This window comes from Pipra filicauda, unplaced genomic scaffold (assembly GCF_003945595.2).
Source record: "Pipra filicauda isolate LSUMZ 115617 unplaced genomic scaffold, ASM394559v2 scaffold214_size1419223_pilon, whole genome shotgun sequence".
NCBI classification, from domain to species: Eukaryota; Metazoa; Chordata; class Aves; order Passeriformes; family Pipridae; genus Pipra; species Pipra filicauda.
The window spans coordinates 174957-200922 of record NW_024104326.1 but is presented as its reverse complement, the minus strand read 5'-3'; the positions used below and the strand labels follow the sequence as shown (position 1 = coordinate 200922).

The 25966-nt window shown below is 39.5% G+C and overlaps 1 long non-coding RNA gene across 1 annotated transcript; it reads left to right on the top strand.

Moving 5' to 3' along the window:
• The first annotated feature begins 1320 nt into the window (after positions 1 to 1320).
• LOC120323227 lies at positions 1321 to 15082 on the top strand. The gene is made up of 3 exons (XR_005563503.1): positions 1321 to 1511; positions 12845 to 12984; positions 14980 to 15082. It is a non-coding gene; the product is annotated as an uncharacterized LOC120323227 (long non-coding RNA).
• Positions 15083 to 25966: the final 10884 nt, after the last annotated feature.

Here is a 25966-nt window from a genome sequence, read left to right as displayed (position 1 = left end):
TCCTAACAAAGAAAACATGCATTTCCTGTTTTCCATCACAGTGAAACAAAACAGTGCAAAGTGACAGAATAAAACTTAAAGCAATAGAGTCCTTGTGGCAATCAAAGTATTTTTCGTCAGAAGAGTCCAGTTAAAACTATTACAAAACAGCTGTATCCTAGAGGTTGGCCTGAGGTGACTGTTTCCAATCCTTTTCAGGTTATGAGTTAGAAAAGGTGCAATAGATACTCTAGACAGGAGGTGATCTGTAGTGTGATCAACTAATTTTCAGACTGCAAATTTAAATATATAAATTAACAGCATCTTTAAAAGAAAAAAAAAAAAGGAGAAAAAATATAAGTAGCATCATTTGGTAGATGAGAGAATGCTAAATATGAAGTGGCCATGTACTACAAGCATTGCACAAGCCAAGCTGTAAGACTTTAAGCCAAGTCTCTGCACGTTCTCTTGCCAATATGTCTCAGCCCTTCTCTGGAAGGCAAATTGTACTGATGTGAATTCAGTCCTTGGCTGTTCAGCTAAAACTACTGATATCTTTTACTCCCCATCATAAAGCAAATTCTTGCCGGTACTGTGGATCTACAAGGTCTGAGACCTATACTCAAGATCAAAAGACAAAGATGCCTCTAGAGGAGACACCTAAGGAGTTCTGGTGACCTGAGAGATGCAATTGACCGCTTTGCCTTCACGTCAGGCTTGGGATTCTGGTTCTCAGAAAGTCAGGAGTCAGATTGGAGAATAAGGCCTTCCTTACTGGGAAGGGAAAGTGTCTTTTTAAATTCTGCTAGGCTGCAAGTATCAGAATATTTGTGTCAGTGACACTGGCTAATTTTAGTTACCAAGCTAAATCACTGTCAGTGTGAAGAGGCTGCAAAGAAATGCTAAGCTGATAAATGACTTTGGGTCACCAATAAAGTGATGACTCTGTATGGTCACTCACTGCTGGAGGGCCCACAAGCTTCCCAAGGAGTCTATTAGCTCCATAATTGTCCAAGCAAAGCTACTTCTTCCCTTCGTAAAGGCTCCCTGTTTCCCTAATTCCCTTAAGGCTTGGCTTTGTCTCTTTACCAAACTCTCCGTGCCAGCCGTAGAGAACTGTGCTTTAAATTACTCTGGCAAAAGGCAGCTGGGAATGGTTGTTACACTGCAGTGAGGTTCATGTTATGCATTGCTGATCAGGCACTGAATGAAGCAGACCCAGTAGGCACTTTGGCTCTGTTACTGGGAGTATAACAGAGAAAAGCACTCCAAATGGAAACAAACACAAAAAAGCCCTCAGAACAGTAAACAGCTCTGCCAAAGCTGGGGGAAAAAAAAGAAAGGAAAAAAAAATCAGAGACAAACCCTTCATCAGTGAGAACTATAACCAGAGAAGGTTAATGCCCTTTAACAGGTCATGTGCAAGCTTCGTGGCAGCAAAAAGGAACATGTACCTTAAAGGATTTGAGTTCTTATAGCCTTTGGAGGCTAATGTAACATCTTACTGGCATACTTGGAGGACTACGGACTCTGTGAGTACAAATGTGGGTGGGGATTGTTCGGTTGGGGGTTTTTTGGGAGTAGGGATTGATTGGTTGGTTTGGTTGGCTGCATTTGCTTTAACATATAGTTGATTTAGTAAAGATTAAAAAAACAGGAAAGGATTTTTAAAGCTCAGAAAATCATCTTATGAATTTGGGAACCTACACAAATCCCTAGTATGAAACTTGTCTGCACTTTTAGAATGAGAGAGAACACTCTTTTCAGCCATGAACACAGGACTCAATGAAGTGTTCACAAAGAGACTGCAGTTTGCCAGAAAGGCACCTATAAAGCTCAAAGTCAAGATGCACAGAAATGGGAGTAGCCTGTGTTATTCACAACACCACCAATCAAGAGATTCAATGAAAACAATTCCATTGGGATGCTAAGGGGAAACAATGGTTGAAAGTACATGTGACATCAAAGAGAGTCTGATGAGAGTTCAGACAGGAGAGTTCTGCTATTTCTACATCACACAACAAAAGGGAGGCACATGCAGGTAATGAGCTGGAAGGTGAGAGACTAGTTAGGAAGAAAAACAAAACCGAACCACAAACAAAACAAACAAAAATAAAAATCACAAAACTAAGACAACTGAGCCCTGAGAAATTTCAGAATTGAAACCAACAGAATCACTTTCTGACAATAACATTGTTACCTAAAGGCTCCCCTGTCCTGATCTCAGAACACATGTACCTGGACATTGTTAAAAACTGTTCTTAATAGGGTGCTTATTGATATTTCAAAGGACAGGTATTGTTTTGAGGTTGACTGCCTCTAATATTATACTTAGCTTGTGCAGAAAGTATTAGAGCTTAAATAAAATGACACAAAGCAGTTAACTCAGTTTCTGTGTTATACAATAGCTAAGATATGCAACATAGCCTGGATAGAAGCAGATGCTTCTGTGGCTTTCGGGAATTACAGAGCTACAACTGAGACAACAAATGATTTTCTAGATGGAAAACGAAGTAGTTGAAATAGATATGAATACGGTACAGGGAAAGGACAAAAATCAACCTGTAACACTTATTCAAAGTAAGAATTGCAAACCACTCCTTTGTGTACTAGAGACTCCTCCATTCCCATGCCCAAATCATCCAGCTGTTTAGAGCAGAGAGTCTGGAAAATTAAGCACTAGCTTGAAAATATGGATTCCGCTATTTCAGTAGGTGACAATGGCTCCCTTCAAAGTCCAGGCAGGGAAAAAGACAGTCTGAGTCTGACATTTCACAGCAGGTTAGCTCATTATGAACAAAAATGGAAGTGACTGATCACACCGTAGAGAGACCCTAAGTCTACAGGTTAAACATACTTCAAGAGTTGGGGTCTGATCTCCCTCATCTGGGTCCAGCTGCCACTTCTCAGCCTCTCTCCTCCTCCCAGCCATGTAAAGCCGCTTCCCCACTAACTTCTCAACAGTGCCCTTCTCCTTTCAGTCTTGTTTTTGAGCCTCTCAGCTTGAGCTGGCCAAATACAAGGGAAGAAGCTTTCAGAAGTCCTCCTTTCCCTGCTGCCAGCCTCAGAGAAAACAGCTCCTGTCCCTAAAGCCTCTGTTCCCCTTTGCACACAGCTACTTCTGCCAACAAACCCCTCTGCTTACTGTGAAAAGTCCCTTCATTTACTTGTTTATTTATGGGGTGGGGGAGCTGATTTCAATATATGTAAATGAAAGCCTGCAGGAGAGAAGGAGGAGAATCTTTCAGATTAAATTTGCCCATAAGCACAGCAGCTAAATTTCAACTTTATCTATAAGGTTATGACTAAATACTAATGACCTTACTAACTGAATACCTAAGATCTTAAAAATCTTGAATTGAAGTCTTACAATTTTCTATCTGCTCTTCACTCCTTACCTCTTAACGCTATCCCTAATGACAGTATTTGCTTTCCTGGCCATCACTACTTACATGCCCCCCAAAATATGAGGCAAACATTGATATGTGTGACAACCTTTCGAACAAATTTCTTCTCCTTTCAAAAAATTTGTATTTTCTTACTCTTTCTAATAGTAGTATTTTTACTATTCTGATTGCTATGCTCTCTTCACCATTATTTTAATTTGCTACCCATTTTACCAAATTTGCCCTGCAATTTTTTTATTGACTTGAAAGCATTGCAGAAATGCTTTCCAGGAGCTTACAAGTGACTGGGAAGGACACTCAAGGCACAAAGCCTGCTAGCAACAAAGTAAAGATGTTTTTTTCATTCCCCGGGCCATGAATTGCCTTCTTCCCATGGAATCCCCACTATTGCTGTTTGCATGTGAGGGTGAGATTTTTTTAAAAAATAGTTGGATGGGAACTCACAGGATTCTTAAACACAATTAGTGAGCTGAGATCAGAGTACTACACATAAGGCTGATCTAAAGCTGAAACAGAAAAGCATGGACCTGATTACATTAATTTGAAGTCACCACAGTGGGCATAAGTAGAGTATATCTGCTTATATCACACAGGTAAGTAGGACATGTCATTATTAATGAAGCTGCATGTTAATCCTATGTAGAAGTGTCACAAGGCTTTCACTCTTTGCAGGAAGCATTGCAGCTTGGGCCTGGGTACATGGCCATTAGTGGGATCCGAGGATCCTGTGGTGGTGGCTGTAACTGCAGAGTGTCCTCGTGTCTTCTCTGCACAGCAGGTGGTTCTTAATGGTTTCTCAGGATCCCAGCAAGTCCTCTCTTTGCTGGCTGCTTCAGCACCTTAGGCCAGTATTTTCATCATCAGGTGTGGCTGCACTAATAGGAGCAATCCTCAGGTGTCTGACATGTCACTTAGATAGATGCTTATTCCCTAACTTCACATGAACTCAGCTGCTCTGCTGCTGAACTCCAGATACATCAGCTTCCCAGCCCAGCTTTGAAGTTTCTTTTCAGAGGTTTCAGAGCTATGGCATTTTATTATAACAGGACCTCTACTGCCTTCCTCCATACAACCATCTTTCATTTTGCCATGACTGGTAATGCTGGGAATCAGGAAAGGTTCTTGCAGATGTTATTGATTTCAGCATCATGCTCAAGATGCATGGCTGAAACTGGCCACACAAGCAAGGTTTGAATGCTCTGCAAAACCAAGAAAGGTTTTGAACCTCTCCTCTAACCTTGTTCACTTGCTTTACTTGGCCAACTTCTGAAATTTTTCAAGAGCACATGCAGATCCACTAGACACAATTTAAATGGCACTGCACCAGGTGAATATTACCTGGCCTGAACTCATTACAGGAGATCTTGCCTGCATTGCTGCTTTTAGAACAATTATATAAGTACTTACCCATTTCTATTGCTATTTCAGATAACATTTTTTACAGAACAGTTATTGTATCTCATTCACTTGTTCTTTTGAGTCTTTCACATTTTATCATTTGTTCTTGTTTTTATTTCAATCTCTCTTAAACGGTGCAAGAATTGATTGGCTACTGGAAATTCTTTTTCCAGGACAACATTGCACCTTAGGCTTCACCTTTGTGGCATCAAGATCAAACACAGGAATCTCAGCAATGTAAAAGCTGCTGCTATGCTGAGAACACTTTTTTGTATTTTGTGATATATTTTAAGCAGACAGCCACACAATACACACTCCCTTTGCAGCACCCTGACACGTTTCTTACATCCAGTAACAAGAGCTAAGGACAGCAGGGCTGACATCTGCACTCATGAGCCAAATCCCACCAGGGAGGATTTTTGCAACAATACTTCTCCAGCTACTACACCTGAAGCTGTGATTTTTAGTATTCTGTTTTCTAAACTTAGTTATCTTCAGAAAGTCTTCTCTTTGTTCCAGTTATTCCTTAAAGATACACCCACATCCTTATCCCCAACGTGTTACAGAAGTGCTGTGTTTTCTACTTACCTAGAGTAACATCAATGGTGTCTAATCATTCCTAACCTGATTTCTAAAGGTCAGAAACAAGAGGTAGGAAGAACTGTTGCTTTTAATTGCTTTTAACATCCAAGTTCCCTTCATTTGTAGCAATGCAATAATTTTATCCTGTGCTTCTTTCAGATCCTACCGTATACAAAAACTACACAGTATCAGCTCTGGAATATCTCTTGTGCTAAACAGACAGCAGATGTTCCCCTGAAATGTTGTCTACCAAATGGAGTTTTGAAAGCAAATTCTCTTTGTTTCTTTTCCAACTGAACCAAATGAAATAATAGACTCGCAATTATCTAACCAAACCTGGAGTAAATACACGTATTTTTATACTTTTGTATAGATGTCATGCTTTAACCCCAGCCAGCCACTCATTCACTCCTAGGTGGGACGGGGAAGAGAATCAGAAGGGTAAAAGTGAGAAAATCTGTGGGTTGAGATAAACAGTTTAACAGGGAAAACCAAAGCTCTGCGTGCAAGCAAAGCAAAACAAGGAATTCATTCCCCATTTCCCATGAGCAGGCAGGGGTTCAGCCATCCCCAGGAAAGCAGGGCTCCATCATGCACAGTGGTTATTTCAAAATACAAATGCCATCACTCCAACTGTCCACCCTCTTTTTTTTCTTCCTCCAGCTTTATATGGTGAGCATGGAGCGATAATACCATGTGGAATATCCCTTGGGTCATTTGGGGTCAGCCGTTCTGTCTATGTCCCCTCCCAACTCCTCATGCACCCCCAGCCTTCTCACCAGTGGGATGGGGTGAAGAGCAGAAAAGCCTTGACTCTGTGTAAGAGCAGCTCAGCATTAATGAAAACCTCTGTGTATTATCAACACAGTTTCCACCATAAATCCAAAACACAGCCTTGTACTAGCTGCTGTGAAGGAAAAACTCTATCCCACACAAAACCAGCACAAAAGAGTTTCCATCTGTTTGGATAAATCATGCAATTTCAGTATCTTCCTTTTGATAATTTTCACAGGTCTGGGCCACATCTACCATCCCTTCCTTAAAATAGACATAAATTACCTCACAAAAATTCCTTCGTTTCATTATCCTCCCTCACTCTTAAGGAAGATCAGTTTTGTGCTTGAAGCTTTTGCAATGGCCAAGTAGACTGCTCGAAGCACACATCTAGGAAAATAACAATTTTTTTCCCCACTGTCTTTTTTGTGATGTATGTGTCACACAGCACCCAGCTGGCAACATTTTCTCTTGTGCACATCAGTGGTGTTCCCTCCTATGCAGACAAAACAGCTTCTCTACCACATCTCAAAGAGATATTTGTGCTACAAGCTGAACCTTTGCTGTATTTCATCTCTGTCACACAGTTTATTTTTGTCTTGATGTTAGCTGAGAACTTTATTGAACTTCTTAAGATCTTAGGGAGGCGGTGGTCCTTCATCCTGGAGACATGACCTGCCCAACGCAGCTGTGTTCTCATCAGCATGGCCTCGATACTTGTGATACCTGCTTGCTCTAGAACAGATGTGTTGGTCACATAGTCTGACCAGTGGATGTTTAGGATTGTACGGAGGCAGCGTTGATGGAAGCGTTCTAAGAGACGCAGGTGGTGGCGGTAGATGACCCATGATTTGGAGCCATATAAGAGAGTAGACAACACTATGGCTTTGTAAACAACATCTCAGCCTTGGCCATATTGATCACCATAACTGGTCTACTCTGGCCTCAAATCGGGAGGCCTGGAGACACACCATCTATAACGCAGCTGTCTCCTTTGAGAACACACGCAGGATCACCCTCGAGGAAAAAAGGCAACGCAGAAAGAACCGTGTACTGCAGAATATACCATCTAAGGAGTCTTTCTGCTGTGCCTTTTGCAATCGGATTTGTCTGTCATGTATTGGCCTCATAAGCCACCAGCGTGCCTGCAGCAAATGTGGATAGAGCCTTCCCAAATCTTCATTCGCGAAGCCTAGCCATGATGATGATTATTGAACAGTCAGAAAGACATTTTTTCCCTCATTTTCCTCTATAGTCAAAACCAACTCTTCCTCCACAGCTGCTTGAGCTGACCTGAACAGTACACCCTGCTTTTCCTGCTCCCCTGGCAGCAGTGGTGGCACTGAAGTTTGGCTGTTTTCCCGTTTACAGTCACTCCTCCCGCTGCCTCGGGTCACACCTGCTGGGGAAGGGCCCTTCCTGGGAGCTTTGGGCAGCTCATTGTGCTCTTCTGATGCATACATGTGAGCCCATCCCTTACTGTAGTAATTCTACCTGCAAAAGACATTTTTCATGGCTATACATCTACTGGTTGTCTTGGATATTCCTTGACTGCTTCCTTAACAAAGTTTGTTTTCATGAAGCTATTATTGTTTGGAAAACAAAAGTAATCAACCACTTATCTGGACTTCTCCTGTCTGTTGATATGAGACCTCCACAAAGCGCCCGTGTTCTTTATCTTTTCCTTCCTTCTAATAAGTTTTAAAAACTAAGAGGATTTCGTCAAGAGCCGTGGTGGGGAAGTTTATGCCCTTCTGCACGGCTCTGTTCTCTGCAGTGCTTCTGGTTAAAAATCCACAGGCTGCACTTCTTTGTCTTATTTACATGAAGGCCACAGTCTCTTTTTCCTTCTCTTACCACATTATTTTGATTTAGATACCTGCCAGTAATAGAAATTAACAGAAGAAAGGGTGATCTACACTGGCTTCTATTACAACCTTCCCAAAGAGTTCTGCCTGATCTGTGCTGCTCACTACATACCCAGAGAGTGATCAGGCTGTTAAAGCTTTATATCTCTTAAAGAAGCAATATACCTGTAGAGGGACTAACACACACCTGAGTAATGTGGTATTGACTTCATGTCATTGGGATGGTTTATTAGATTGTCTGCAGCCACTACCCTTGGGCATCTTCAGATGTGAGCTTCTGAAGAGAAACTAGCTTGGGGATGCAGAGAGATGAGTTTGTGTTTCACAGGTGTCTTTTTTGCAAAGTTACAGGTGAAGTTGTATTGCTGTGTTCAAAAAATTAAAAGTGGAAAGTGTGCTTACACAAGCAAATGAAATAGAGACATGAAAAATGATCATGAACAACTGGTTTACACTTTTGCAGGGATCACAGTGGGAGAATATACCCATATGTCCTAATCACTGTTTAATGGATGCACAAGGTCAAAGAACACAATGCCTTGACAAAATATCAAAGGATTAAAAATGAAAAAATTGAGAAATATCATTTAAAAAGAGCATTTGAATTTATGGGAAACAACCATGCGAAATATTAATAAAGTTAGCAGCGTCTCTTAAAATTGATGAGCACCTACTGGGATATTTCTGTGACATAACAAATTACTTTATCTGAAAAATATCCCACATAAAATCATCCAAACATATTATTGCTGAAAAAAAATAAAATCAAGGAGCAGTTGCTGAGCTGTTGCTGCTTAGCTTGGCTACCTAAACTACCAGTCTACGTTGTGTTCTCAGGGATGTTTGCCAAGTGGTTATTCAGAACACCTCAGATAAAAACTTGAGTCTTTTTTCACTGACTAACCAGTTATACTCTAAAAAGTCATCTTTAACCACCTTCATGTTGACTGATACTATTAAGTTACCAGTGGATTTATCATTGACCTGTCTAACAAACTTAATTTCTCACCTTTTTTCTCCTCCAAGAAGGCACATCAGCTAATCATACAAATATATTTTGTTTTGAACTTCTTAATAAAAGTCGTAAAACAGAAATATGATCTCACTTTAAGGCTCTGAACTGTAATGTTGATTTGAGAAAGGTTCACTTTTCCCAGTAGCAGTGATTTTGGTTATACTGGAGCTGGCATGGCTTACGTGTGCAGGAAGCAGGCTGAGGCACCACCTTCTATCGTGTCAGGTAACATATTTCCATCTTTACAGCACTTTTTAGGCTTTCACTGCAAATGTGAAGGACTAGCAACTAACAGAGGAAAACTGCCACTCACAAAGAGGATGTAAGAATAATTAGAACTTCTTGATTGAAGGCAGCTGTTGGAAAGACCTGTCCTGGACTTCAGAGTGGCTAACACAGCCGCAAACCTGATAGGCAGGAAAGCCAGAAGTGTTCTGCATAAAACTTTGGAGAAAAAGGTGGCAGAAGGAGAAGCAGTGTATGCTTGTGATGGAAAGCACTAAGAGTGGGTCAAACCCCAGTTCTGATCAGACAATTGAGATGTGACATACTTTATAAGCCATAGCATCATGACTAGGGCGCTTAACATTCATACTCATTATCCAGAGAGACTACAGAGATTCAAAAAGCGAGGCAAATTGCATTTGTAACTGATTGTTGGGAAAACAGTGAAAGGAAGTACATGGAATTAATATGCTTGAGAACAACAACATCAGCAGAAGTTACTGGATTCAAAAACCAAAATATGTGCTTGTATGTCCAGAAGATACTTAGAGGAAAAAACCGAAACCAAACACAAAAACAAAGTTCATGATAAGCAAATAAATTACAAGCAATGCATGAAACAAATGATGGAAAAACTTGGTTATATTCTTCAAACAAATGTTGCAACTAGGATAAATTTCCCCCCAATAGCCTCAGTGATGTTTCCTTGCAGATGACTTGCTCCTGGACAACATGCTTCCATCATACTAATGCTGCTCACAGCTTGGCTAAATCCAGGACTTTTCTAGCTTTAACGGGATCTTTACAAAAGAGTTTCAAATCTTTCTTCCTTCTTGCTACTTTATGGGTTTTTTAGAACCCTCCACCTACCTCGGCCAACCGAGAAGTTTCCCTCATGAATGGTGCACCATGATTGAGTTTTCAAAGTGAGAACAGAGCGAGCTTGTTTGCTAGCAAAGAAAAGCCATAGGGAGATAGACTGCTTCTTAAAGCAACTAAATGATGATAACATTAAACCTCCAATATCTATAGGTCTGACTGGAAAAATACAGTTCCACTGCCTGAAGTGTCTTTGCCAGGACTCCAGGAATCATCTAAGAGTTCAAATGCAGCATATTTTATCCAACTCAGTTACTAGCAGAGAAAGTTTTGTCTTGCGCCTTTCAAGTCTTCTCCAGATTACTCATCTATTCTCATAAAACCAAGGAGTTTTAGTGTTACTAAATTGAACAGAACACAGAGGCTATTGTAGCAACTTTATTTTACTTAAAGCAGTTTGGGCAAAATATTGGACATAATACTACACCCCAAGCTTTCTCTGGCCATCTCATTTTGTAGGAGAGGGCAAAGCAAAGACAGTAGAAATCTATCCTGATGTCATACCACCATTAATATCTTTACTGCCAAGAGGGATTTCTTCACCTCATGGACCACCCCATTACCCAGGAGTGCTGGAGTAGAGGTTCCTAGGAGCTTTTTTGGAGCAGCAATGTGGGCTGCTGACTCCTTAGAGAAAGAAAAGGGAGATAGAGCCAAAATTTGTATTTCCAGATCTGATCAGCTACCTAATACTGTTTTATGATCTGGCAATGATAACTTCATGGCAACACAAAGATAGCTGACAAGCAAAATTCCTCATTACAGTTGACTTCAAAGCTTTTTCAGTAAAATGACAGTTTTTGTGAAGTGTAAGTTAGTACAACATGCTAAACTAAGACACTTACTTGTAATTCTCTGATATTGCTGACTATGGCCTGGACCTGCTTGTTTGCAGAAAAAAGGAGGCTGGTTGTGCTGTGCCTTGTGGGACCCTGGTGCACAGTTGTCTCTTTTCCCAGTGTCATCCTGCACTAGTCAAGCATATACTTCTACAACTCTCTGTGCAGGCGATGTGAAAGCATTTTGTGCTATACAAGTGGTTTACATCAAGGTACTCCCTGGGTTGGCTGGATTTCCATTAACCCCGTCCTCCTGAGAGCACAGCATGGCCTCTCAGTCACATTAGAGCTGAGTCTGCCATGAAAGCCTCCCAGCCAGACAAAAGGAGTCCAGAAAAAGCTGATACAGCTCTTTAAATACTAAAGAGATGTTGCCTAACATGTAGGGGGAAGGGGATATGAACTGCTAAATCCATCTCCCTGCCCTCACCTCAAGCACACAGATGCATGAGATACCATTCCATCCACGCGATGCTAGGCACAAAAAAATGTCTAGGAGGAAGAAAGAGCAGGTGTACATTAAGCATTTTTAGCTTTTATATCAAAATATGGCTCAATCAGTGTCATAAAGTGATAGGAAAAAAAAAATCCTGATTTTACTACAAAATTTCTCTTTGACATCAGTGGGTGTTTGCATGCTTATTTACATGGATTTGCATATTGCCACGTCCCAGCACAGCACACAATCTTGTTCATTGGGCATTTTAGCAACAAACCCTTACACCAAAGCACACAAAACCACCCAGGTTTATTCTTACTATCATAGGAATCTTCCTTCTTTTAAACTTCAAGTACTGAACAGGCATATTCAGCTCTATCAAGGGACTATACTGGACAAAAAAGCCCAGCAGCAGCATAGCCTAGGCAGTGAACCAACAGTGGGTTTCTTGGATTCTGCTTAAGGAGTGCCAAGTGCCAGAACAGAAGAATATTATAATTGAGAAAAATCAAAGAACTTTCACTTGTAGACAGTTGTTTCATTATTTCATAACTGGCAATATGTAGCATGTAATTATTGCCATATGTAAAATGCTACATTAATATATTTCTTTGTAGATTGTGTGAAGGACCTTTCTACCTGTCTTGAAAGAGTACTCAAGAAAACACAGCTAATTATCTAATTTTTCAGAACTGAGCAAAAATTGGGAAGATGTAGCCCCATGAATTACTGCATCACTATCAGCCAAAAAAGCCAGGGGCAAAACCAGATTGAATTTGCTTAATTAGGTCCAGATCCAGTGAAGTATATACATATCTCTAAGCCAGCAAGGGAGCCTATGGACATCAAAAAACTTGAAATAACTGTGTTGAAAGAGAACATAAAGCTAAATACGACCTGGGTTTCAGTTTCTACATATGATTTCTCATATGCTTAGGATGATCTTCATGCTCAAGCATTTTGCACAATCATTGCTTTGCCTCTTGTCAGAGAATTGCATAGTAGAAAGTTCTAGAAAACTGCCTTGAAGCTGATTAAGACCCTATTTCATTCCCTCTCATTTCTCACTCAGTTTTATAGGAAAAAAAAACAAATTTCAGCACTGCAGACTTTTGGAAACAGCATGTATGAAATTATAGATATAAGCACATTTAAAAATATGAAAAAATTATGATTCAAAGTATCCAGAATTTAGTTCAAAAACACTATGCAAGAAAAAAACCGCTTTCCGGGCAAAGTAGAAACAAGGTGTGTTATCAACTTGTGGGTAACACATGGGTTTTAGGGATATTTCCTATCTGCACAGCTAGACAGTCCTTTTTTGGTATTTTCTTGAGATAAGACATCCATCTGTCAGATCATTACAGGAATTACAAAAAAAAAAAAAAAAAAAAAAACACAAAAATCTTTACCAGTACCTATTATTTGACATATTGTAGATAAAAAGCAATTCTTGACCAGAGGGAATTCCCCAAATATGGTAAAGCAGGATACAGCTCAGCTAAGGGGCAAAGTGCACTAACCTGTGAAGAAAGTCAAGACAACCCAAGTCACCCAGAGGAACAGAGCCACAAGAGAGGTAAGTGATACAGGAGAAAGCTCACAGGCCAGACACACACTGATTTAGACAGGTGACATAAATTGTACTTGACTTGCAACAAAATCATCATTAATTTCCACCTTCCATTCCAATCTAATGACAACATTTTTACTTAAGCAAAATGTTTCATCTTAATTGTCTTCTCAAGGTATTCCAATAATGTGATGTAAAAACTAATTCTAGAGTAAAAGACTGAGATTATAAAATGAGCAGTATAAACAAAGAGCAAAGTAATCCCACATATTTCTCATAACTCTAAGCCAAATTTAAAAGGTCAATGTTTTCAGATACGTCTAAACTTTGGGTACCTCCTGAGTCAAGAAATAAAAATGTTATTTTGCTCCTAGGAGACAAAAGTTTGAGGCCATAATAGGTTTAGATAACTTATGTTAACAACTGAGACTGAGGGGACACAGCCATTCTGAATTTTGACCCTTTCGAAGATTGCAATTGTTTTGCAATACAATGTACTTTAACACACATCTAATTATTTTCTGGAATAAATAGCTCTTAGCTGATCAAGGCTGAACATCTCTGATCCAAATAATAGCTCATGATAAAATTATGGATGCACAAAAGACAATTCTGATTTTTTTCTCTCCAGGTATTTGCTCAGTTACTTCAATTTTCTTAAAGAGGTGAACATGTCTTTAAAGAGAAAGCGAACAAACCGAGCCAGCTTACGCTGCAGTAGCTATGACAACAGACTTTGAAATAAGTGTGGAAAAAGCTAGACCTGAATCTTAATTTCATTTAATTATTTTTTTCAGTCTACACTTCTCATTCACTACTTTGCATTTTACTCTGAAATTCTACAGAAATTGTAATTTCTTGCTAACACTAAATGCATAGTATCTTCTGTAGCAGATTCTAAAGATAAGAGAGTTGGAAATGAAAATATTCAGTGAATTAGTAGACAACTCATATTGTCTTCAGATGAATGTCAGTCTGCCTTCTGGGGAATATTCCTCACTCAAAGATGCTGGGATCAATGCAGACAGGCCTGTGTGAGAGATCTGACCATTAAGGAATGATCTTACTGGTCAACCATTAGCAAACTGTATCATATTGTCTATTAGTGGTGAGATGTTCAACATAAAAAGACAGGAGAGATGGTAGAGTTAAAAGCCAGGTTTTCAGTGGATTCAGCAGCTGGGCTGGGGTGAGAAAGAAGAAACTTCAGTTCTAGAAGCTCTTTTTTTTTTCTTTCAGTCCTTCCCATCTTCCTTGCACTGTCTTTTACAGATTATATCCACAATCATGGATACCACTACCTTCACTAGACAGAAGATCTGGCTCCCTATTTATGTCTCCCTTCCCATTCCTCTATATCATCTCCAGCAGAAGGAGCAAATTTTCCCTCTTTCAACAAGCACAGCAGTTTAGAGATTGAAAACACTTAAAAAAGAAAGTAAAAAAAAAAAAAGAAGAGACACTGAAACCATTGCCACTAACATCTCTTCTTACTCCACAAATGTTCCATCTGCCCTCTCTGTCTATTTTCTTTGAAAACATCCAGGACTTCACAGGAAAACTAAATCACTTTACAGCTGTGATTATACAGAAGAGGAGTCGCTTAAACCTCTTTTAACATGACCCATGTCACTTGTGCTCCCAAAGCAAGTTATTGAGCTACAGCCACCCATGAGCTCCCACACCTGCCCAGGCTAGGGACATTATGCAGCACTTTCCCCCACTGTACCCACTCAGCTCCTCTGGAGGCAGCTTCCCCTGAGCTCAGTGTGGTGGATTTTAGGGCACCACTGCAGAGTTTGGCACCGGGGCATGCAGGCATAAAATACAGAAACAGATGGTCATCATGCTAATCACTGCTTATTAATTCCCTTAAGAACTCATTGTTGAGTAATCAACCCTCATAATTCTCCCAGAAAGACAAAAATGCATAAGAAATGTAAAAAATATAAGTCATTCTTTTTCTTCAAGCCTGATACCATCAATTTTTTTTCTCCTTAGCTCCCTCCACTTTCTCAGTAAGGTGCCTGCTGCTGTGATGGGTGAAGAAAGACTGGTTGAGCAAGGACTGGAAGTAAGCAGCCTTAATCTGCATTCCTTTTTACTGGTGCATTAATTTTTAGACTTAGCTGTCTGACTGCTGGAAATCTGTGTGAGGACACCTCACGTGCAAGAAACTACAGATATATTCACAAGAGGAGGTCCAGGCCTTGGTCATCAGACACATCCACCCATTGAAGAATATCGGCTGGCCCATGTTCAAATACATTACTCATATTCCCTGATTTGTCCTCTTTTCAAAATGCAGCCCTCTCTCACACTCTTGTAGATTTGCCCTGCATTTCCAGTATCTTCAGCATAAATGAAGCATTGCAGTGTCCCATCTATGACTTGCAGAGCTATGAACAGTTATAAGGTACTTACAGATTTCATCCACAGCTTCCAAGCAGCTGAAGACCATCATCACAACAAGTCTTTAGTCAGAAGACAAGATTCAGGATTTACTGACTGCAAAAAATGTAAAAGATACCTGTGTGACGCCTAAGGAAGAAGAGGTGTGACAAACACAAACCCAAGCACAGCCCCAGCCTACAAAGGCACCATTTGCATTTCACTCAGGGAAGCGCTGCTTGGAGGTTGAGAGGTACTTAAAGATGTCCTACCCCCAGGCACAGCTGCCACCTCTTACTCTAATTTCCCACCTGGGAGTTGACAAGCAGCATTAACTCTTCAGTGCCTGGCTCAAGGAGAGTAGAACAGGATATGATGCTCAGAGGACTCCTTGTTACTGAGAACTTCTTGCCATTAAATTTGGAAATGCTCCCAGCATATCATTCTATCTGTGCTCTGCTTGCAGCAATGATCTTTGATCTTTCTCTTCCATGCTCGACAGAATCAGGATGAAATGGCCTTGCCACATATTTTGGTCTTTCCAAGTACCTCTTAACAGCATCTTTGTTTCTGCATCCTCTGTGCTCAGTACACAAAGAGTTCATTTGCTTTCCGATAAAGAGTATTGTGAAGTGCATGCACAGCTATTTTTAAATCCTTCCTCTTTAAATCAGATATGATTTTTTTTGGAAAACCTTTTTCCCTTGACTCCAGTGGACACTGAATGCTAGGGAAATAAAACAGAGCCACATTTTGTACTAGAGTTGGTATAGCCCTTCCATTCTTCTTCTCTCTAGCCACACAACAGCATTGAGAACCTTGTTTCAGTCTCTCATGTAGCAAATGTGAAAGTTATTCTGCTTTTTGTAATCATGGAATGAGTCATGGGCACTTGAAGTTCAATAAATCCCCAAAGGCAGCCAGCTTGGTTTATTTTCAGCACTTATGACCCACAGAGGGGAAATTAGTTTACTTTTTTGAGACATGGGAATTGGATTTTTTCCTCATTATCTGTAAACAATCCTCATAACCTAGGAGAGGGAAAAAGTTCATATTAAAAGGCAATGCTTATTAAAATATCAGCTTTTCCCTGCTGCAGAAGGATTATTAGCATCACTGACTTCCTTCTCTGTTCAAACAATCTATTGCCAGGTTTCACGGAGAAGGACTTTTGTGGTTGCTGCTCCTTGACAGTGAGAGTCTAGGAGGTTTATCCTTCATGTGAGAACAGTGTTGCAAAGAGAAAAAAACAAGGTGCTGAGTTTCCTGGTGAGGGGGGTGACAGAAGAATCCCCCACTCCAAATAAGGCCACTGAGTTTGAAGTCTTCAGTAGAAGCATGAGATGAATTGCTTCCTTTCTAAGAATCAGTCTGATATAGCCCAGAGAAATATGTTCTCAGAAAGAGAGGCATATTTGCTAGTGTACTTCATACATTGCATTACTATGCACAAATATAGACACAGTCTTAAAGGAAAAAAGAGAGGATGATGTCCTGGTCATGTACAGTGACATTTAGCAATAAGTGACACAGAAATGATACACTGAAATGGTGCAGAATGAGTATAAATTGGCTCATATTGTGTCTTAAGTATTGCAGAAGGCTCCATATAGTGTATCACTGAGAAAAGCGTTTAGTTTATTTAAGCCTTACCACACTGTTTTTTTCTTTACTTATTTCTTGAATTTATAAACCTCAAAACAAATTCTGATTTTCAGTGCAGAGATTTAGAATTCAGGCTACAGAAGCCAATTTAGCACTTAAGATGCAAAAATAGTTCTGTCTAAAAAGAGATACTTTATTTGTTTCTAAGGAGAAACTGAAAAAGAATACCTAATTAAAGTGGGCTTGGGTTTTATTTTTAAGAGAAAAATGAGTGAGAGACGACATTTATTTAAATCTTTAAAAACTTATGTCTCTTCCATGGATTTAATTTTATTTTCATAGTATGAAAATGTATCCTTCTCTTTTTTCCTCCCAGTTTTCCCCAGGGCAGACACTTAAGCAAAGATACTTTTTAATAAATCTACCTGTATATTTGCTCAATCTATTGTTCAATCCCTGTTTCTTCACAACGTTTGATGAAAAACTTCTGCTTTCCTGAGAGCAAATCGTTCAGTCAAAGTTCCATTTTTAATTGCTGAATATTAGAAACACTTCTGTGCACCCTAGCTTTTAAGGGTGGCTTCCTTATTTTCAGCTCCCCTTCTGCTTCTACCCATTGTCATTCTGGTTGCCATCCAAGTACGATTTTAAACCTCCTGGTGTGACAAAAACAAAGACAATAAAAGACTTTCTAAGAGTCATTTAAGGATATACAGGTGCTTTACCAATCCCTGACTTCCTTTCTAGGAATGTCTGCTTTCCTTTGATACTCCCTTGCTTGACAAGTTTGTGATGATAAGGTCCCACACACACAGATCCATGTTCCCTTCATCAGTCATCAGATGACTGCCATTTTCTGGGGATTTTAGGTATTTTTTTTTAAATCGAGTCCCTCAACCACTGTTGACATGTGCTTTTCCTTCTCTGTACCATAGTCACTCAGAAAAGGTGTCAAAACCCTTTCTGTATAGAACAGAGTTTACAGGGATATCCTTTAATTTTCCTGGATATTTACATAGCACATAGCATGAACCTTTTACATTTTGATACTTTAAACTCTAGACTCAGTATGTTGTGAACTGTGAAATAACTATGAAGTTGTGATTTGTGCTTCCGCACTTAAGGCTTCAGACCCACCTGTGCTCTCCTGTAACGTCAGAAAAGACCTAACATGGGATAGTCAAAGTTTTCTCCTCTCAGAACTGTTTAAGTTCTGGAAACCAACACACTAACTGCTCTAAATGGCCATAGAGAGCTCCACCAGCCCTGACTCGCACTTTTCAGAGTGCTGCAGACACAAGCTTCAGGTAATTTATAGTGAATAAAGAACCTACAATAGGCAAGGAGGGGAAAGAAAGATGGCTTTGAGAACACCCGGCTGCTTTGTGCTGGCTTTGCACTGCATCATATGCCCAGTGAGTGCTAAACATAACAGAAACATTTTAAGTCTTGGCAGAAAAACCTGCTATGTCTTCCTAAGAACAGTTGGGTCATTAGTGACCATTCAGTCAGACAGACCATGGCTGTCTCAGAGCTATTAGGTAGATGGGGAGAGGTTGGTGGTGAGAAAATGTTGTGCTGGAGGATCTCAGTGAGCAATTACTGGGCTCAGCTGTGTGCAGAAAGACAGCCCTCGCTGCAGGGCTGATAGGCGGGTGGAAGCCAAAAGGGAAATCAGCACTTCATAAAAGTTAATGACCAAAGATATACTTCTTATGAGTCCTGACCATAGCAGGATTCAAGTGCAAAGCACAATGCTATTTCCTCCTCCATTTCTCCCTCTTGTTTTGGACCAGTCTCCCTCTCTTGTTTTGTTGTTGTTACTGCTGGTTTTTAAGATATAACTTTGTGAGAAAGTCCTGATTAAATCATCCACCATCATTTTCTTCCCTCTCATTATCAGATCTGACTCAGGTAGGCCATCCGTTTTCTTTTCTACTTTCCCAAAGGTAATATCTCAAGTGAGATTAAATACCCTCTTCCAGATGGCCCATTTTTGGTAAGAAAATTAATCCATGAAGCCAAGCACTGGCAGATCCTGAAATCCTGCACAGAGGGAGGAACTGACATTCTGAGTATTAGCCCTTCTGACTATTACTATTATATTTTCTGTACTGACATTATTCCAGATAAAGCTGACTGCCAAGCACTAAGTGTAGTTTCATATCTCCCAAAGTTTGCAGTGCAATGTTTCAGCATTTTATTGAGTATTTTATTATTATTACTATGGTTTAAAATTATTAATAAATTATCATATTTAAGAAAAAATTTTAAATATATAATTGAAAAGAGATTGTGTTTTTTTCTACTGACTAGAAACAGGAGAAGATAGTAATATGCAAAATGCAGCTTTCAGCCCTGTGGCACTGAAGTATATATCTATGTATGCTGGCCAAAACTAACTGTGAACACTAAAAACAGTCTAACAATAACAAATGTAAATATCTGAATTTCTTAAAATAATAACCCTCTCATAATAATTTTTTTCTTTCCTTTTCACCTACATATATATCCCTCTATTCTACCTCTTTCTGCTTTTCTATTCTGTAACCAGCTCTGCAAACATAGTACAGGTTTTCTACTACATTTTCTAAGTTCATACAAGTGGAAAAGGCATGTGAGATGTTACGGTGCTTGTTTTCAAACACTGGGACAAACACACAGATTGTGCATTGGAGAGGAGGGGTTAACACTGAGGACATTGTGCCCTGCCAGAAGGGCCCAAAACACCTTCACAACTAGAAGCACTATGATCTACACAACACAGCCCTGAACTCACTGGGTCTTTTTGCTGGTTTAAAAAATTGGAGTTTTAGTCCAAACTCTGTGTAATTCACTGTGATCACAGGCTAAATATTTCCTCTCTGTTTTCTATTTTACCAGTTGTTAAGAATACATAAAGATGCCTCTGATTTTCAAGGAGGGATTCATTGACATTAATGTTCAATTTTGATGATTAGGGTGAATGGCATAGGGCAGGAAGAAACCCAAGGAAAAAGTCACTTGTAACTATGGTGCTATAAAAGAAAGCTCTGGGATACATAAGCAAGAGAAAAATCTAAAAATGAAATAATTCCAACAGAGCTTGTAAGGTACAGAATAAATATGAGTACACTTTAAGTATTCTGTCTTATCAAAACTGCATTTATGATGGAATAAAAAATTATTGCATTGCTAAAGGAACACTCATAACTGTGAAGAAAAAATGTTGAATTATTATGGCAAACTGCACAGCAAGACAGCATTTATGGCTCCACTCAGGGCAGACTGCTCAGTCAGGATTTTTTTCACATATATTATCATATAAACCTCCTGTACCACATGCAGTTTTGCAGAGTTCAGGTGACGAAAGAGCAAGAGGGAGTTAACTTTACCTATTGTTGTGGAAACCTATTTATCATCCTTGTCTAGAATTATTGTCTTTTTACTTGAGTTGAAAAAGTTTTCATTAACTCCACGACATCTTCCCTTCACCCCAAAGTTCCTTTCTTCATACGTGCATGTACATAATTACTATTGGAAGATGTGCTTTTACAAATTGTACTACCAAGTTTGCTACTACCAATTTGCCATCACTGGGTAGCACCAGATTATCAGATCAAAATAAATTATAATAGCTCAGGACCATCCCAAAATTCAAACCCCTTTGTCTGACTATTTCTGGGACAATTCATAAGCTCAGTGGACTGCAAATTAAATATTTTATGACAGTTATATGATTAACTCATGCTGGTTTTGAGGGTTTATGGGCCATATGATCAGAACTATCTTTGTCCTTTTCAAGTAGATGCATCGTCTTGGTCTCCATCCACGGTTTCCTTTGCTACAGGTTCAGCAGTAGGATAACAAATCCCAGTCTTGACTAGGAAAGAGAAAGAAAAGAAGGGAAAGGAAAAAGACTATCTAAAGTTTGCTGAGATCTTGAGCTGCTACTCTGCCTCCAAACATATACATTTCCATGGCAATACCAAGGGAAGGTACAGCATCTGTGCTGCAAACCTCACTTGGAGACAGCTTTTGAAATATCAGAATTTTTTGTGGGTGCAGATGATATCGAACATATGGTGTTTGAAAGAGTGGCCAACATTGCAAAAGCCTTTGAAATCATCTGATGTTTTGTTTCCCCACCCTCAGCTTTTAAGTCTGTCATATTTTCCTAGTAGAAATATAGTGACCCATTTATGGCAACAGCTGCACATTCAACTTGTCACTGGTGATGTCACTTATCATAGGGAAAAGGAAAGACTCAAGAATACAATGATGAACCTAAATGTGAGGTGGGGGGGGGGAAGCAGTGCTCATACTTCATTGTATGGCCTGGATTATCTTCTCATAACATGTAAAGATTACTTTGTAGTCATATGTTGACTCTGCATGTTCATGTTACGTACGCAAGTGGAGCAAAAGTCCTTTCTCATCCGTAAGTACAGTGTTCTAGATATTTCAGGCAGAGAGCACAACACTTCATTGATGTGAAATGTCAGTCTGAACTGGGAAATGCCATGAAGCATGAAGTGATGAATTACCATCATTTTTGCCAGGCTTCATAATATACAGTGGCTTTACATTACACTGTTTTAACTTGCACTTGTGTTATTCATTTCATTAGGAAACATCTAAAAAGTAAAGCCTTAAAAAATAGGTCTGACCTATTTCCCTCCCTCTTAAATTTTGTGCAGTTTTTCTCAACCTTACATTTCAGCAAAAACTATTCTTTCTCAACTCATGCATTATGCAGTTCCTAACGCTCTCCATGCATCATCTGTCTCACACTGAGGGACTGTAGTTGAGACAACTGCATCATACCACAAATGTGATTTTCTGCTATTAATTATGTGGTAAAAACTACTCTGGAATAGTTTAATTCCCTGGCATTTTCTGGGCATCTCCTTGTTTGTGAATTCAGGCTTCCAAAGCCTGTCTGTATAAAACAAATGTCCTGATCTCAAGGTACAAAATTTCAGGTTTGAAAAGTCTATAAACTTCTGCTTTGGTCTGTACTGAAAACATGACCATCGGTACTTTTGGGCATCAGACTTTCAGTGTTGACCTTACATGTCATGAGACACTAATCCAAAACCACATTAAACCGATCATTCGGATGTGTAACTAATAATTTATTCATAAGTTGGCAAAGAGACATCCTTCATATTTCATATGTGTCTGTCTGTGCTCTGTAACTAGGCAAAGAAGGAAGTTAAGCCTGTATATCTTTTTCTGATTGCTTTCACCTGCATTACAGCCAGACCTGTTAAGAGTAGATATGGGACACTTCTCAGTTTCTACTCACATCTCTGCAGTTGCAAGTCATTCAAATTAGTTTACGTTTGTGACTGTAATAGCTGGTAGAGAGTGAGAAACTGCTGTGCACTGAGAGACTTCCACAGGATGCACACAAATTGTATCAGACAGGAACAGATTAAAAGAATAGCATTCAGGATTCCAGCTTTGGAAAAGGATGTAAAAGCTAGTGAAGAGTGATGAGATTATTCATTGAAAACTTTCTTACAATCAGCTCATAGGATGTCCATTGCGGAGGGGAGTTTATACCCATTTGTGGCCTTCAAGTGCTTCTGAAGTGTTTCAGGAAAAAAAACAAAATAAAGAAAAGCTAATTAAAAAAGAAAAGTTTTCAAATACTTAAGGAGAGAATGTACCTTTGTATTTGGAATAGATGTACGTGAAAATGTCAAGAACTCAACCCCATGGCAAGGGTCTTCAAAATCTTCTATGAGGAAGAAACTCTTCTCTTTGGTTCCCTGAATTCTGAAGGATGGTTTCTATACTTCATGCAATCAGGTCAATAACTGGAGACAAGAAGTCAATAAGGGGAAACACAGGGCATTTTCATATTTGGCCAAGCTTTATAGCTTATATTGCTTATCACTGAGTTAATTGATTTGTAAGTGATATTTCAAGCTGGTCTATGTTGCCTGATTGATAGCACTATGTATCTGTCCTGAGCATGAGCTGCACATGGCACACTGGTGAGTACTCCCTAACCACAGCTGAGGAAACTTGTTGCAGAGGCAGCCTAGGTGGAAAATTTAATTTATAAATGGTAGAGGAACTAGTGAGTGTCACAGTCCCACTCATATGCTTCTGCCTTCTATATTCATTTCTTGGCTTTTGGATTGAGACTTCCAATAAAGATGACAAGCACAAAAATATTTTCTCTTCTCTATCATGAACATCTGCTTATTGGGAACTGTTTAATGCCATAAAATCCTTTTATTACAGATTTCTGCCTGATAATATGATATCAATTTCATCAGCCATAGCCAGCAGTTCAAATAGTGATTTAATTTTTATTTGCAACAAAGAAATCCACCACTAATAAGCAGCAGAGAGAGGGCTCCAGTGGGTTGCTGAAACTTTTGCTCTCCATAAACACACTGATGGGCATGCACAAAATGTATGAGTACAATAAACATATATGAAGGTACAAACACACTGATGTATGTGCATACATCATATATGCACGCTGGAAGAGCTGTACTGAGGATGTCTCTGTGGAACAGAGCAATCAGATATACAGGCTGAACTTTACAAAAGTTTACATTCCTGCCTTGTAATGTTGTGGGTTTTTTATTCTAGAGAATTTACATTTCAAAGTCAAAGGTGGAAAAAAAAAATAGAAGAAATAATAGGATTATTGTAGCGTCTGAAAAGCACTTTCTCCTGCAACACTTTTGCAGCCAAAATGATACTAAAGGGATTGAAGTAACCTTAGCAGTGCTCCATAGCAACACCAATCTTCCCTCCTTCTTTCTCCCAGCCAGGCAGTGAGACTGTCTTGGGTATTGTCTCACCTATTCAATAACACAGCCAGGGAATGAAAAGGGTGAAGAAAACTCTCCGAAAGTAGAGTAGGAAAGATTAAAAATGTTATCAAAAGGAACAGAAGCATTTCTGGGGGGTGGGAAATCAGCAAAGACAGAGACTGAGGTTGCAGCTGCACACCTTTACTCATGACAACCTCACAAGACTGTGCAGCATTACCTTTTCTTTCCAAGTTATTCAGCTGGGGAAGTTATACTTTAAGGTATGTTTGATGTCCAAACAATCCTTTACATATACATATACCTTTATATCTTGACATACATATACTGTGGGCTTTCCTCCATTTCCCATTTCCACTTTATTCAAGTTAGAGTTTAATATGGCTTTTGAGCTGAGAAAATTGATGGGTAAAAAATTACACAAAACAGAGGGGATATGGCTGCAAAAGAGGGGGGGATGATCAAATCCTCCTCTGAACTCCCACAAAACTGAAGGCAGCTACAAGAAGGTAGCAATCTTCATAACTACAATGTGGAGGCAGTTGTTTCTTGTGTTGCTGTGAAGCAACAGCAAAAGAAAATAAAAGAATGTTTCATCTATGCATTTTAGGCATCTCTAACTATGCCTTTGTGGAAACTGCAGATTGGTTTCATTTTGCTGCTGAAATGAACCCAAGATCTTGTGCGACATTTCAAATAACGAGAACAATATATTTCTCTATTACTTTACCTACTTTAAGTACATGTGTTTTGTAGTTAATGTAGTTCCTGGTGTTATGAGAGAGCAATGAAAATGAAATCCATGCTTAATGCACTGAACTTTGACAACAGCAGCTGCAACTCAAAATTAAAATCCACTGCTCTGCTTTGCTCTAAGGGTCTGAACCAGCTTTGAGGAAGTGCTGCAGCGCACTGTGGATGAGGATTTCTGAAATGAAAAACGCCTGAAAGACTGCCCAAAGGACAGATCAAATGACCAAAAGCAAACAGTGATGTGCTAGGCTGTTTGCTGAATACTCAGGTGAAATCAGACTAAACCCATAAGCCTTGGAAATTTCAAGACAAAAGAGATACTGAATTTTTATCATCTGCTGCAAGGCACTAATCATGGAGATAAAAGACTCATTTAGACTGGATGACTTGACCCAAAAGCCAGAGGAGGCATTGAAGGGAATGAGGTTTCTGCTGTTGGTCTCAGAGCACTTTAGATCTGGCCAGAAGACATATACACTGCAGTTTTTGATTAAGTTGTTTTGGAGGGTAGAGAGGGTGTATTTTGGGTTTTGGGGGAGGGGATTTTTTTTTATGTTTTTTTTTCAGACAGCAACATTGTACTGAGCATTAGTCATTTTTCTCGGGGATCTGATGATGTCCTTTAGGTGTTTAACTGCGTTTTATAATGACCCAATATATTCAGGTTTTGTTCATTTGTTTTCCCCTTATGTCATCAAGGACCTGCTTCGGATTTCTGGTTGAAGCAGGAATTATGGAAAACCCAGGTAGCCTCTGAAGGAGGGTTGATTAGAACAGCCTCTGCTGAGTGCCTGGCACGTGGTCAGCCTCAGCTGCACCCTGGCTGAGCAAGGTGAAATTCTCTCCAGTGATTTCATTTAAGTATCTACAATAGGGATAGTGGGAGAAAAATCCGAGGATGGAAGGGTGTGCAGACACTATGATCTTAAAAAGATTGTGAATGAGGACTGACAGAAAGACTTGCTGGTGCCATACTTGCCTGCTCCCAGGGGATGGTATCTGTAGCAGCCAGAACTCACCACTCAAAACTGGAGTCTTCCTGCTGCCTGTCCAGAAGAGGCAGTTTTTAATCATGCACAGGCCCATTCGTTTATCCCAGAGGGATAAATGGCAGGTAGGGAAATAATATGGCCCTACTGGGTCTGAAAATTGACATGTAAAGTTAGTCACTTAAAATGAAAGCAAGTGACAAGCTGAATTACCTTCCTATGATGTAAAAGGTTATTGATTCAGTGAAATAATACAGTCACATTTCTGAATGTGCTTCTTATTATATGTTAATCGTAATAATGTAAATATCTTGCAGATCTTTGTGTGCCATCCACCATTCATTTTCGGTGAGGAACAGAAGTAGCAGGAGTCAATAGGTCTGACTCTGCAAGCTTTCTTTCTTTTTGCAGTTAACTTCCCATGTATTGAAATGCTCTGAATACAGATTGAGTTGCTTTGTTCGATAT